The sequence below is a fragment of the Rhinatrema bivittatum genome, chromosome 2, assembly GCF_901001135.1.
Source record: "Rhinatrema bivittatum chromosome 2, aRhiBiv1.1, whole genome shotgun sequence".
Taxonomy (NCBI): Eukaryota; Metazoa; Chordata; class Amphibia; order Gymnophiona; family Rhinatrematidae; genus Rhinatrema; species Rhinatrema bivittatum.
In genome coordinates, this window is record NC_042616.1 from 215,499,747 (window position 1) to 215,511,848 (window position 12,102).

Genomic DNA, 12,102 nt, shown 5'->3' on the forward strand with positions numbered 1-12,102 from the left:
AAGGGTGGAGGCAGTGATCTCCAGGAGACAGTGGCTGGAGCGGGGCTGCTGGGCGAGAGAGTGGCAGCATGTATTAGGGGAGGCAGACGGAAAGAGTGATGTGATGAGGGAGGAGGGTGAAAACAGCAGAGGGGTTGGTGAGTGGTGGCACAGAGGGAGGAAAATGTGTAGGGCGGATGGAGAGAAGAAAACGAGAATGGAGCAAGAGCAAAATAGGTAAATGTGAAAGATTGCTAATCCATAACGCTATGCAGTTACACCACCTTTGGAGGTCCTGACTCAGCAGCGGTATTCATTGCTTTCTAACTTGATCCTCTCAGAAACAGGTAAGGGGGGGGTCACTTTATATTTGGGCCAATATGGTATTCATAATGAGGCAGATTTTATAATTTTGCGCGAGCGCGTACTTTTGTTCGCGCACCAGGCGCGAACAAAAGTACGCTGGATTTTATAAGATGCGCGCGTAGCCGCTCGTATCTTATAAAATCCGGGGTCGGCGCGCACAAGGGGGTGCACATTTGTGCAACCAGCGCGCGCCGAGCCTGGTGCGCGCGGCCTCGGAGGGAACTTTCTTTCCACCACCCCCCCCCCCCACTACCTTTTGTTGGCAGATTTACACCTGCTGAAAGCAGATGTAAATCTGCGCGCGCCAGCGGGCTGCTGGCGCACCATCACCCAACCCAGGGGCTGGTCCGGAGGCCTCGACCACGCCCCCCCAGTCCCCCATGCGATGCCATGCATAGGGATACACCAGCTTTTGCTGCGATGCCTCCAAAGCAATCCCTTGGTAAGGAGTGCCCAATCCTCCATTGGTGCCAGGATCTGCACCGGTCTTTTCAGAGATTGGCTGGCCAACAACGTTTTCCTGATCCAAACAGGCAACCAGATAGCCATGTGGTATGTCAACAAGCAGGGAGGCATGGGATCATACCTCCTACGTCAGGAAGCGGTCCAGATCTGGTTATGGGCCCTATCCCACGAGATGGTGCTCAGGGCCATGTACTTGGCCGGGATGGAGAATGTGGTAGAGGATAGGCTGAATCAAGCCTTCAGATCCCACGAATGGTCCTTGGACCCAGGGGAGTAGTGAATCGGATATTCTGCCTCTGGGGGAGCCTGGATGTAGATCTGTTCGTGTCCCTCCTGCAACAGGAAGGTGCCTTGGTTCTATTCCTTGAAGTCAGACAGCAAACCAGCCTCTGATGCCCTTGCCTGTCATTGGGGCAAGGGTCTTCTGTATGTGTATCCTCCGATTTCCCTTAGTGGCGTGGACTCTCTTGAAGCTTCGTGAGGATAGGGGGATATGATTCTCATAGCCTCTCATTAGCCGAAACAGGTCTGGTTTTCAATCCTGTGGGAGTTATCTATCTGGAGACCAATCAGTTTGGGGACTTCCCCAGATGTCATCACACAAAATCAAGGCAGGCTGCAGCATCCCAACCTCCAGGCCCTGTTGCTAACAGCCTGGATGTTGAGAGGTTAATTCTGCAGCCGCTTGATCTTTCAGAGGATGTGTCTCTGATCCGGGTGGCTTCTAGAAAGCCTTCCACTAGAGTCATATGGACTGAAGTGGAGGAGGTTTTCCATGTGGTGTTGAGCAGAAGGCGCTAGATCCATTCTCCTGCCCAACACAGAAACTGCTTGACTACCTTCTACACCTGTCGGAAGCTGGCTTAAAGACCAACTCCGTTAGAGTTCATTTCAGTGCATTTGGAGCATACCACCAAGGAGTAGATGGTACACCCATGTCTGTACAGCCTATAGTTGTACGTTTCATGTGGGGCCTGCTTCAGTTGAAACCTTCCCTTAGGCCTCCTGCTGTGTCTTGGGACCTGAATGTGGTGTTAGCTCAGCTGGTGAAAGCTCCTTTTGAGCTGCTGCACACCTGCGATCTGAAGTACCTGACCTAGAAGATCATATTTTTGGTGGCAGTCACCTCAGCATGCAGGGTCAGTGAGCTCTAGGCCTTAATGACTTATCCACCTTACATTAAGTTTTATCATGACAGGGTGGTCTTGCGTGTGCACTCTACATTCCTGCCTAAGGTAGTGACAGACTTCCATCTTAACTAGTCAATCGTCCTACCAACATTCTTTCCCAGGCCCCATTCGCACCAAGGCAAATGAGCACTGCACAGTTTGCACTGTAAGCAAGCTTTAGCCTTCTGTCCTCAGCAGATAGAAGCCCATAGACAGTCCACCCAACTTTTTATTTCTTTTCATAGGAATAGGTCGGGCGTTGCCATTGCCAAACAGACAATATCCAATTGGCTAGCAGATTGCAGCTCCTTCTGTTATGCCCAGGTGGGACTGCATCTTGGAAGTCATGTCAAGGCTCATTCTGACAGCCATGGCAATGTCGGTGGCCCACTTATGAGCAGTTCCCATGGAGGAGATCTGCAAGGCTGTGATATGGAGTTCTCTCCAAACATTCACATCTCATTACTGTCTGGATAGGGATGGCCGATGTGAAAGTAGGTTCTTCCAGTCTGTCCTTCGGAACCTGTTTGAGGTGTAGGACCCAATTCTCCTGCCTAGGGCTCATTTGGGTTCAGGCTATCTCCCCCTCTGTTACCAATAGCACCAGTGGTGTTATGCCCGTTGGCACTTGGTTGTGTGTTTGTTTGTTCCCTTTTGCATTGGGGAGCAGCCTGTAGCTAGGGATTCACTCGTGCGAGGACAATCATCCTGCTTTTCCTCTCTGTAACAGGTATTCTCCGAGGACAGCAGGATGTAAATCCTCATGAAACCCACCTGCCACCCCGCGGAGTTGGGTTTCTCCTGTTTTTCATTTTAATTATAATTCTTATGTTACAAGACTGGAGAAAGACCCCATGTGGACATGTGATATAGGGCATGCTGGGCATGCTCAGTGTGCCTTGTCAAAGTTCTAGAAACTTTGACATAAGTTTTCCACATAGGGGCTCCATCTGATGATGTCACCCATGTGCGAGGGCTAACATCCTGCTGTCCTCTGAGAACACCTGTAACAAGCAAGCAACTCTGCTTTCCTCCTGGACTAAGGAGAAGCCCAGTCATTGTTCTTGTGGGAAATGAGGGCTGTTATGTAATATAATACTCCTCACAAGAAAAATGACAGTCTCTGCAGAATCCACAGAATATGGTATGATATTGGGGCTGCTGAACCTTTGTCATTTTTCTTGTGGGAGGTGGGTAAGAGGGAGACCAACAGGAGAGGGGTGGGAGCAGAGAGACCGAAAAGAAAGGTGGATAGGACAAGGGGTGAGAGCAAGAGGAAGTGCAGATGGGGGAGGGATATGGGGTTCTGAAGGGGGCAGGAGACAGTGACATACCTAAAGTATTTGGCACCATATATAATTTTAAAATGTAAACACAGAAGAATATACTATATCTGCAAGTAGATTTTTAAATAGTACACTAAGTACAGTGCTATCAAACAAATTGGAAATAAGAAAAATGAAGGGCATTAATAATTCAATGAACTACACATGTAGCTAAAAATATTGTACAAAAGCTTTTAAAACTACATAGGCCCCTTCAAATGTTAGATTGGAGACATTCACATCTAAAGATGAGTCCAACTTTCTCAGTAGCTCATGTACAATATTTTTGGATAGTACTTACATAGCTCCAATAAAAGCTAGCTCAGGTGCCAAGCATAAAGTTTAGACTAAGAGACAAATCTGCTGTACCAAAACACTAACTCCCCAGCCTCAAACAGAAACAATCCTACCCAGGAAAGAACAGCATTTCAAATATTACAACAGGCCTTAGAAGACCAATACACCTCCTATTGAAAACAGAAATATAGAACCCTGCACAAAAACTATACACTAACAGAATCCCTCATCTTGGTCACACAGACAGACCAACAAACAAGAAAACAGAGAAAAATAAAACATCAATCATAATAAAACCTTGCTAATAAAAAATATTTCAAAACAGCTAATAAGAGAACATCCAATAATTAAAATCTCATGAAAATATTACATTTCCCAAAACAATATTTATAATTCAAAACAGCAGACACATCAAATAACATCTAATAATGAAACTAATAAGGATTAAAAAATCTGCAATGATCCACATCTGGGATATTTTTTTTTATTTCCAGACACCCTGAGATTGTCATGGATTAGGAGAAGGGGGAACCCCACAAACATTTTACACGCACACGTCTCTTTCTCTCTCGCACACTCGTACATTCCCTCTCTCACACACTTATATACACAGGCCCTGCCTTGCACCAGTAACCGCTCTTCCTCAAACACAGGCTTTCTGGTTCTCATACACCCATCCCCTGCAATCTTGCTTATCAGCCCCCAGAAATCTTGTTTCCCAGCTGCCTCTCCCTACCACTCTTGGTCCCCAGCCGTGTCTCGCCTATCAGATCTCCCAATTCCCAGCAGTATTCTGCCCCCTTTCTCCTCCCCCCCCCCCCCCCCCGATCACAGAGCCCCAGCAATCTTGTCCAATAGCCACATTTCCCAGTTCCTGCCCCTTCCATAATCCCTTACTTCCCAAAGTTGTTCTCTAGTCCCCAGTGCATTATTTTTTTTCTGCTGGCGCTGCCGTGACCCCCCCCCCCCCCCCCATCACTCACTCTCCATGCTTCAAACATTGAGGATTGCGGCCTTGCAGCATGGGCTGCTACTTCCTTCTCATCTGTTAGCACTGACGTCAGTCAGGCGCCGGCACCCTAGAGGGAAGAAGCTCACGTTGCAAGGCCGCGATCCTTTGATTCTTCAGGTATATAGGGAGGGATGAGTAAGGGGATCGCGGAAACATCGCAGGGTTGAGCAGCGGAAAGAGAATATTGTGTTCTCCCACTGCCACCAATGAAGCATTTCCCATGACAGCAAAAATTTGGGGAACCATGGCCCCTGCAGCCTCCCCCCATTCCAACACCTATGGTGGAGACAGTGTAGTGACGGATCAGAAAGGAGAAGTATGAAGGAGCAAGCACAGGCCTTTGAATACGAGGGTTAGAATTTTGACTTCACAGTTGGCTAATAATTAAGCCTGCGGTTTTAGGTTGAAAAGCTATTGGATAATTTTTGGAGTGGAAAATGGGGCTCTGAATTGCAGTATCGATAAACATAAAATGGCTATAGAAAGTCTATACCCCCTTGAACATTTTTCACATTTTGTTTGTCACAGAATCAGACATTAACTTCTTTGCCTCCCACTCAACCAGTTTCTAATCCACTCGGTCAGGTAACACCTTAGATTGTAAGCCCGCTGGGATAGGTAAATATCTATAGCATCTGAATGTAATCCACTTTGAAGTGCTGAAAGATGGAATATAAATAAATAAATAAAACAACTTCCTGACTTTTTTTTTTTTTCCAGGGCAGATTCACCAACCTCAGATTGGTATGATAACTGAACTCTGGCTGAATCCTTCAGCTGCCTGGATATGATACTTAGTGTCAGCCATCTTGCACATAAGAACCTAGAGAAGGGGCTCCACATTGGCTTAAATGCATCCTGTGTAGAAGTTGGTGGATAGGTATTGCCATCAACTTCTTAAGGGTTTTGAAATATTTGAGGAGGTCTAGAAGTGATGCCCTGAGCATGCCATAAAGATTACTGGAAGGGGTAGGCAGGAGTTGGGTTGCAGAGGAGAGTATAGAGATCAGGCGACACAAACAAATGTTAAGTTTCACCTGATTCCGGTTGACTTCCCTACCATGCACCAAAAATTCAGACCTGCCACAGTTAGGGCACTCTGTGGAGCCCTACCATGTTCCCCCACCTAGGTTTATTAGACAATACGCACCTAGTAGTTCTGGTAATATTCATACCTGGGAACGTTTGAGTTCTGCTCACCCTGAGGTTTCCCCAGATTTGAGGGGGAGAGCAGGGAGGAGGAGGAGGAGAAGAGCAGAAATTGATTCAGTCATTTAAAATTAATTATTGAGTGACCCCCTACCTCTCCTCTCTGACTGTTACGGAGGCTACAAGGTATGCAAATCATGGGGAGCTCAGCTGTCTGAGTGTGCAGGGCTGCAGGGTTCTGTGCCTGGCCTTGAAAACCTTTATCACAGGCCCCTGCAATCCTCGTGCAAGGGTCGTTAGCGCCCTAGGCAGACTAATGTAACACTGCCCGTCAACCCACTCTGAGAGGGCTCTCTCTCCCCCCCCCCCCCCCCCCCACCCCCCCCCTCTCTCCTGTCTTGCGTGCTGTCTCTCATATAATCACATGCACACCCTGCTTCATGAATGCCGCACCATTCAAGCAGGTGAGAGTGGGGCGCTACGCAATACAAAATAGTGGCACTGTGCCACCTGGGGATTTTAGGGTCCTGCCCGGAGACCCGGTAATTTGTTTAAATTTCCAGAGTCTCTGGACTAAATCTGGAGAGTTCCCAGATATGTTACTATGTCAGTTTATTACTTACTTGTAAGAAGATGACAACATAATTTCCATATGCTAATCTATTTCCGACATTACAGAACCTTTATTTTAGCTCTTTCATTAGTAAACAGAAGAGAGCAAAATCGACTTGGTTAGTACTTGGAGCTTGCACTTCTGAGTAGTGTTAATACCACATGATATCATCTTCTAACCAATAACAACTCTAATTATCCGAAACTCTGCAGATTTAGTAACATCATGAATAATAATTTAGAAGCTGCCAGAAGTCCCTAGTTCTCTTAAGAATGCTACCATTAGATGAAAAAATAGTTCTGGTCTGAATCAGTTTAGGATATTAGCTCTAGGTGAAATAGAGCAAAGGTGGTTACAATTCTCAGCATACATGTTTTTCCTTCTATGTCTATAACTTCTAACCCTGCTATAACTCTTAAACTCTGTGCAGTTTATTTAGCGGTTAGTGGGGCATTAGAAAAGACAATCCAGGATGAAGGTCAGCACTAATAAAAAAAAAAAAACAAAAAACAAACCCACATTCTCAAAATCTACATTAAAAGGGATGGCCTCGGCTATTCTCTAAACAAAAACTGAGGATAATTCCTCAGGAGGGGGGCCTATTCCTCATCTGAGGTGAGGACTAGGTGAAGTCAGGAGAAATGTTTCTCTTCAGATTGATTCTTCAGACCTGTAAGTCAGACATTAGAGATAATAATCTGAATGGTAGTCTTGGATGGGACTAACTCGTGCTTTTGCCTGAAGTCATCCTACAGCAATGTCTGTGATTAACATTGGCGTAGGATGACTACTTGGCCATGGTGAAGAAATCTTCATTATAAAATCGAGACACAATTTTTGTGGGAAACATGATTGAACCTGCACCAAGGGAACTCTTGGGACTTTAATAGTCTCATCAAAAAATAATAGAATTGCTGAAAAGCTGTCTTAGTGTGTGAGAAGAGGGAGTAAAAAAGCAAATGAAGAGGCCCAATCTCTGAAGAAAGGAAATTTTAACAGTGAAGGGAGGACTAAACAGGGATAGGTGTTGAAATGACACCATAGACCAAAAGAGACTGAGATAGTAACTGCACAGGAAATTACATGCATGTCAATCGGGAAGCTGCTCTGCGTCAGTGCTGTTGGATGATGTCACCCTTGGTTGTGACTGTCATTCTGCTTATCCTCAGAGAAAACATCTTTTTGTTCATCAATAAAAGGTATCACAACTCTAGGATAAATAGGACTACTGGAACTGTGCTGTAAAAAAAAACCAAAAAACCTCATCCATGTGAAGCATTTGTTTCATAGGCAGGGCCAGAGAAGGGTCACATTGGTCCATCAGGGGATCAGGCATCCCCCTGTGGGCCAATCGCTCTGATTACATGGTTTCTTTCCTCCGCTTTCTGGCCCTTGGCCAAAGAAAAAAAAGAGAGGCTGCCGCAGCCCAAAAAAAGACTCTGCAGGGCCACAGTAGAGCTCATCTCATTGTGGTCCACAGAGAGGCCTGAAGGGTTGCGACCTGAAGAGAAACCGGGGCAGTGGCAGTCTGTCCCCCCCGCCCCCCTCCCCCCAACCCTTGGAGTAGTGTGGCTAGTAGCAATGGCCTCTCCCCACCTCCCCTTTGGCAGTGAGGAGCAGTGCAGCCATCCTACAGCAGCCTAAGATAAGGCGTAGAAGAAAAGAGGTGGCCTGAAAGCGTGTGTATGTGTGTGTGACACTGTGGGGCGGATTTTAAGAGCCCTGCTCGCCGGTGAGCCTATTTTACATAGGCCTACCGGCGCGCACAGAGCCCCGGGACTCGCGTGAGTCCCGGGGTTTTCTGAGGGGGGCGGGCCCGAACCGCGCAGCATTTTCGGGGCGTGTCGGGAGCGTTCCGGGGGCGCGGCCACGCCCTCCGGACCCGCCCCCAGGTCGCGTCCCGGCGCGCTAGCGGCCCGCTGGCGCGCGGGGATTTACGTCTCCCTCCGGGAGGCGTAAATCCCCTGACAAAAGTAAGGGGGGGTTTAGACAGGGCCGGGCGGGTGGGTTAGGTAGGGGAAGGGAGGGGAAGGTGAGGGGAGGGCAAAAGAATGTTCCCTCCGAGGCTGCTCCGATTTCGGAGCGGCCTCGGAGGGAACAGGGGTAGGCTGCGCGGCTCGGCGCGCACCGCCTATACGGAATTGATAGCCTTGGGCGCGCCGATCCAGGATTTTAGCGGATACGCGCGGCTACGCACGTATCTACTAAAATCCCGCGTACTTTTGCTTGCACCTGATGCGCCAGCAAAAGTACGCCAAATCGCGCAGTTTGAAAATCTACCCCAGCATGTATATATGAGAGCTACTGCATGTGTGTGAGAGCAAGAGAGCCTACATGTGTATATGTGAGAGAGAGCCTATGTGTGTGACAGCATGTGAGGGGCAGAGAGCGATAGTAAAGTTTGTACAAACTCCTTCCCATACCACAGCAATCTGTGGGTGACTGGAAATCAAAAGATTCCAGGTATTGATAGCTGGCGATTTTTAATCCTGTGATTTTATGTTTTTGGGTGGTGATTTATATCTGCAGTTTTAAAATATTTGGTGTTTGGGAAATATTTTTAAAAAATTTGTGAGTCTTTAATTATTAGATGTCATTGAACATGTGTGTGAGTGAGCGCGAGAGAGAGCGCGAGACAGTGAGCATTTGTGTGAGACAGCATGTGAGCCAATTAGCATGTTTGAGAGAGAATATATAAGGGAATTTGTGTGAGACTGAACATGTTAGTGTATGTACATATGAGAGAGGAGAAAGCTTGTGCATACCTCCCATCCCTGACTAATCTGAAAATCTCACAGGCCAATGCAATAAGAGAGAAAGCATCAGTTTCTGAACGTGCACAGCCACCACTCCTGGGCGCCCAGTGCTATATTTTAATGAGCTACTGCATGAAAAAGGACACACTAGGGAACAAATATGCCTCCCTAGTGCTTAAATGCATCGGATGCCCAGGAGATGTGGCCGAGTGCCCAGAATTGCAATGGGCAAATGGATGCCAAATATACCTGCACAATAGCAAGGGGCGAAATCTGCCTGGAGCTTGTCTATTATGCATGTTACGCATCTAGAAATTTTTTTTCATCAAGCCATTATATTATACCTTTATTTTTAAACATGACAAGCAGGCGATGCTTAAGAATCAAGGTAAAAACCACACAGGACATTATTTCTTACATTTTTAAATTTCTTCTGAGCCCTTGACTCACGGATTGATTTAACAGCAGCTCAAGAAATGGAGTTAAATTTGCCGCGTTAAAGTGTGTTGGGTGTCCAGTGATTTTCTGTATCAGAGGATAATAGCTAATAGCCTCATCTACATGGAATTTACGTGTAATGAGTGCTATCAGCTGCGTGGTTGTTTGGACACAGTAATCTCCTTATTGCATCAAGTGCTAGTCTAGCGCATCTAAACGCACGTCCGGCCACACGGAAACCTGTGCACTAGTCTGAGCACAATTTATTGCATCAGCCCCTCGGTGACTGGAATCTAAAGTTCCTCGGTATGGAGAGCAGGGGACTTTTTTTTTTTTTTTTTTTTAAAGCCTTAGTTTTAATTATTGGGTGTTAGTTGAAGTATCTGCTGTTTGAGAAATTAAAACAAAAAAGTTTTTAATCATTGCATGTTCTATTCATCTGCTGCTTTGAAATATTTTTTTTTTTAGTTTGGTTCTACTGTTATGATTGATGGTTTATCTTGATTTTATTTAATAAGGAATGGTGATTCTTTTTTTCTGTTGCATTGCATTCAAAGTCTGGCTTGTTACAGTTTCCAGTTCAGTTTTTGTCTGCATGTTTGTTTATACTTTCCCTTTACTATGTATTTGGTGAGGGTCTGTCAGTCTGTTCTATAAGTGTGACTGAGGTGGGGTATTCTGCTAGCCTGTAGTTTCTGTATAGTGTTCTATAACAGCTTAGCTTACTCTGTTTTCCTAATAGCAGGTGTATTGGTGTTTTAGGGTCTGATGTATTATTTGCAGTATTGCCTTTTCATAGGTGGAGTTGTTACTGTTTGGGTGCTGGTAGTTAGTGTTTTCAAGTGGGAGGTTTACTATATTGTAATTAAGTTTATTTGAAGCTTGCTAAGGAACCAGCCCACATCCAATTTGCTTTACAATAGGCCTCCTACCATATGGCTCAGGTAATGTTTTTTGCAGTTTTCTGGTTGGTACCACAGCAGTGCAAGTAAGTAGGCATATATTGTAAGTGATATTTTTACCTTAGACTGTATTATGTTTTTCTATAAATGCAAAATTAGTAATAGTTTGGGAAGGTTGGGCCCAGGAGGGTGTGCAAGGCTGTAAGGTTTGCCTATGCACAAGAGAAATCAGGATTCCATCCAGAACTGTGCTACTTTGGGTTAGTGGTTACCGCTGGTCTCTGCTAGGGCTTAATTTTCTCTTTTTATAAGCCCAGGGAACAGTATGGATCACTTCCCTGGAGTAGGTAGGCAGAGCAGAGCCTGGGGAACCATAAAAGCAGCAAACTGTGTAGTCTGCAGCCAGTGGGAATGCACTGGATTGGTGGGAGGGTGGCAGAGAAGTGGAGGCAAGCTGTAGGCACAGGAAGGGAGAGAGTAAGCCAGGAGGAAGTACCCTTGCAGTGTTAGGGAGGCATCTTGCCTGGGGTAAGTGGACTGAGCTCTAAGAGGAGAGTAAGTCTCCTAGAGAGAGGGATTTGGAAAGGGAGGGGTCTGCTGCGGGATGGGGAAGGGCTGGCAGCAAGCAAAGATGGCGGCAGTGCTACAGTGAGGGTACTCGCTGTGTGAGCTCATAAGCAGCAGCACAACAATAGTATGTCAGAGAGTATGTTTGTCTGTATCAGAGAGAGAGACATGTTGATAACACACTTTGTGTCTTGAGAGAGAATGTGTGTGGGTGTCTTTCTCTCTGACACAGACACACCCACACTCCTGTGTCTGTGAGGGAGTGTATATCAGTGAGAGTATGTGTCTGTGTGTGTGTGTGTGTCTGACATTGTCTCATCACTTGCAACTGGTTCAAGAGCCGATTGGTTGGCCAGATCAGGAACCCAGGCTATAGCTCTATAACGGGCCGATACAGTAAAAATTGCCGGAGAGCACAGGACACTCTCCTGTGCGTGCGATACAGTAAATTAATTTATTTAAATTAGGGCCGGCGGTAAAAAGAGGCGCTAGGGACACTAGCGCGTCCCTAGCGCCTCTTTTCGGACAGGAGCGGTGGCTGTCAGCGGGTTTGACAGCCAACGCTCAATTTTGCCGGCGTCTGTTCTCGAGCCCGCTGACAGCCATGGGGTTCAGAAACCAGATGCCGGCAAAATTGAGCGTCCGGTTTTTGAGCCACAGGCCTATTTCAAATTTTACTTTTTTTTTTTAACTGTCGGGACCTCCGACTTAATATCGCCATGATATTAAGTCGGAGGGTGCACAGAAAAGCAGTAAAAACTGCTTTTCTGTGCACTTTCCCGGTGCCGGCAGAAATTAATGCCTACCTTTTGGGTAGGTGCTAATTTCTGAAAGTAAAATGTGCGACTTAGCTGCACATTTTGCTTTCTGTATCGCGCGGGAATACCTAATAGGGCATGTTGCGGGCCCTATTAGGTATTCCCGCGCGATACAGAAATTATTACTGAATAAGGGGTAAAGCTAGCAGACTTGTGCAGGGCCCAACAGATTTGCATGGATGAAAAGGGGGGGGGGGGCCTGCAGCTGTGCTCACCCCGATCTAGATCGTGCTCAATTTAGTTATT

The 12,102-nt window shown here is 46.4% G+C and overlaps 1 protein-coding gene across 1 annotated transcript in view; it reads left to right on the forward strand.

Moving 5' to 3' along the window:
- The window catches only part of NFE2L3 (nuclear factor, erythroid 2 like 3), a 94,722-nt gene that overhangs the window by 61,308 nt on the left and 21,312 nt on the right, over positions 1 to 12,102 (forward strand). The gene's annotated exons all lie outside the window — the stretch shown is intronic.